This window comes from Rhagoletis pomonella, unplaced genomic scaffold (genome assembly GCF_013731165.1).
Source record: "Rhagoletis pomonella isolate Grant_MI unplaced genomic scaffold, Rhpom_1.0 Rhpom_scaffold_00002, whole genome shotgun sequence".
Taxonomy (NCBI): domain Eukaryota; kingdom Metazoa; phylum Arthropoda; class Insecta; order Diptera; family Tephritidae; genus Rhagoletis; species Rhagoletis pomonella.
Window position 1 is genome coordinate 6606953 of NW_023458556.1, and position 2991 is coordinate 6609943.

The window sequence follows — 2991 nt, forward strand, 5'->3', positions numbered from 1 at the left end:
TTTTTTTTTTAGGCCGGCCGCTAAAAATGATTTTGACTTTAGCGACGATATAGCCCAGCCTCAAATGCGAGTAAGAAGTCAAAATTCGACGCCAAAGTCTACGAAAAAGAAAATTGCAAATTTTGCGGGTGTCATGGAGGTACTGAAAAAGAAGAACGCCGAGGGATCTTCATAAAAAAACAATAAGGAATGGGCTGAGGGGGGGGGGGGGGGGGGGGGGGGGGGGGTTGGGGGGGGGTTATGGGGATGGATCGTAATTTTGGATATCTGCGAAAGAGTGTACTCCAATCTGCATAGATAGGATTGTGCTCATGTTGTGGAGGGGCTAACGCAAAAAGGCATTATATTTAATCAAAACAGTCAACCACAAAAGTTTACGTACAGAGAATTTTTCACAATAGTTGTGTTTTCGAATTCTCCAGCAAAAAATATCCACTAAGACTGCTAGGTTCAAGGCGAAGGAGGTGAGAAGAGAGGGGAAAAGTACATTCGTCTCGCCTCCTTCGCCAACGAACGAGCAGACTTGAAATTAAGACTTGACGTGTCTGAAAGTGGTGTAACTTGCCAGTAACCAAATTTCGGTGAGTAAGTCAATATTTACCCTCAATGAGAGAAATATGCAAGTACGAAAACGCAAACCCAGCAAGAAGTTGCAAGTTTTATAAACAGCTGATTACTTTGTTATTCTCCGACGCAATATTCTAAGAAAAATAGTATTTCCCATCTTATATATTTAAATAGGTTTATTTTGTCAATTGCAACTCTAAAAGCATCACAAACAATTCTTTTGTTAATGTGAATTGCATTAAGCATCATGCCATCAGCTGTTTTTCTTACCGGCAAATAGTTACTAGTAAAAATTTATCCAGTCAAAATCCAGTAAAACTTCCAAGTTCAGCTGTCATTTTTGCTCTCTCGATTTCCCCTGCATTTCCTGAATTTTACTGGATAGTGCCTATGCAAATCGGCCTAATAGTTGTGCTTGTTTACCCATTTTCAGTAAAATCAAGTAAAAGTTTTTACTAGTGTTCATGTTTTGGCGGTTTCGTACGCAAAAACTTAAAAACTAGAGGAAATTGGATCGAAAATGACAGCTGAACCAAGGCGTATTTAACAGGTGATAGCAGCACCCTTTTATTTTTCTTCGCCTCACGGCTTCATATGTCAAATGGCTGCTCTTGATTGGTTAGACCAGTTGATTGGCTATTATTTTCAGTTCTCTTTCACATCCTTCGTCAAGAATGATAGAATACAGAAGCAAAAGCAAAAACAAAATACAAGTACATTTTGTTATTGGCGTACCGATACCACCTTATTGAATACGCCTTGAGCTGAACTTTTACTGGATACATTAGTTGTATTTGTTTACCTATTTCCAGTAAAATCCAGTAAAGGTTTTAACGAATTTTCATATTTTGGCGTTTTCGTACGCAAAGTAGGGGAAATTGAGAGAGCGGAAATGAAAATGAAATTTTTACTTGTAACGATTTGCCAGTACGAAAAACAGCTGATCGCATATTGCTGGATGAAATTTAAACTAATAAGGTAACGATTTGTTGGTTTTTATTGTTGAAATTGGCAAAATAAACCGATTTAAATATAAAATATATTGTTTTATTAGGAATTAGCTGCGAATAAGCAACCAATTTATCAGCTGTTCATGAAACCTGCAAACTATTACTGGATTCACGTACGCGTACTTTTTGGATATTTTTTTTATGAGAGCGAATTCTTAGAAATTAAGTTATTTTTACTTGTAACAATTTGCCAGTACGAAAACAACTGGTCGCATGTTGATGGATAGAGTTTAAACTAATAAGGAAATTGTTTGTGGGTTTTTATGGTTGAAATTGACGAAATAAACCTATTTAAATATAAAATATATTGTTTTATTAGGAATTTGCTGCGAAAAAAGTGCTTCCTAGCATGCCTTCTAGAATGCATAAATTTATATTATTTAGCATTACAAATGAATTTCAATAAACATATTAGGGGTCTTCATCTAAAATTTGGAACACTGTTGCAACTGCCCAACTGATAATACGTTGTTAGAAATTCACACAAAAAATAATAATTCGCGCAACACTGCTGCTGTGATTGTAACTCGAACAAGCCTCAAGTGATAAACTTTGGTTAAATAGATTTTCATACAAAGTTTGACAGTTCATTTATCAAAATGATAAATTTATCGCTTTATCAAGTTTATCAAGAATTTATCACTTTTGATGAAGACCCCTATTAAGTTACAATAACACATATTTGATATAAATCTTAAGCAGATATGTACTTCAAAGATGTATGATGTTTATAAATTAAAGAAGCAACTTTAAAAGAACTCCTCCAAAAGGCCTTCTGAAGTACGTCCTATAAAAGCCCTTTTGAAAGGCCTTCCATTGGTAGCGAAAGAAGAAGTCCTTCAATTTGTGCCACTTCGTACGAAAAAGAAAGGAGAAAGGAATGTAGGGTGGAAGGCCTCTTCACTCTCAGGCAGGCCTTTCGGAAGGGCTTTTAACACCTGAAATTATCTACTGGGTAGTTATAAATGAAATGTAATTGTTATTGCCGTTGGTGTGGCAAAAAAGGTAAATTCTCCTTTTCGTTTAACGTTGTATTATAGAAATCAAAAGATCTCAAATATTAGAATGGAAGTGCAGTGAAATAAAAAAAGTTTATGAAAATATATATACAAGGATCACATGCCTTGGAAGCCCATCAAAATATATGTAGTGTAAATTCCTCGTTAAGCAAATAATATCACAACTACAGTGTGGGTGTGTTACACTTGCCTGGCTATCAGGTTGTCTGGTTGAAAATAATTATTCTGTGGTGTATTTTATTGTTGTACACTGAATAAAAAATATAACGACATAACCTCATCAGCAGATAAGCGTACACAGGTGTGAACGTACACAACATCATCAAAAACTTGTATTTTCCCCCATACAAAGTCGACCCAGTCTAATGTACGGTTCCAACTAAATTACAAAAGTA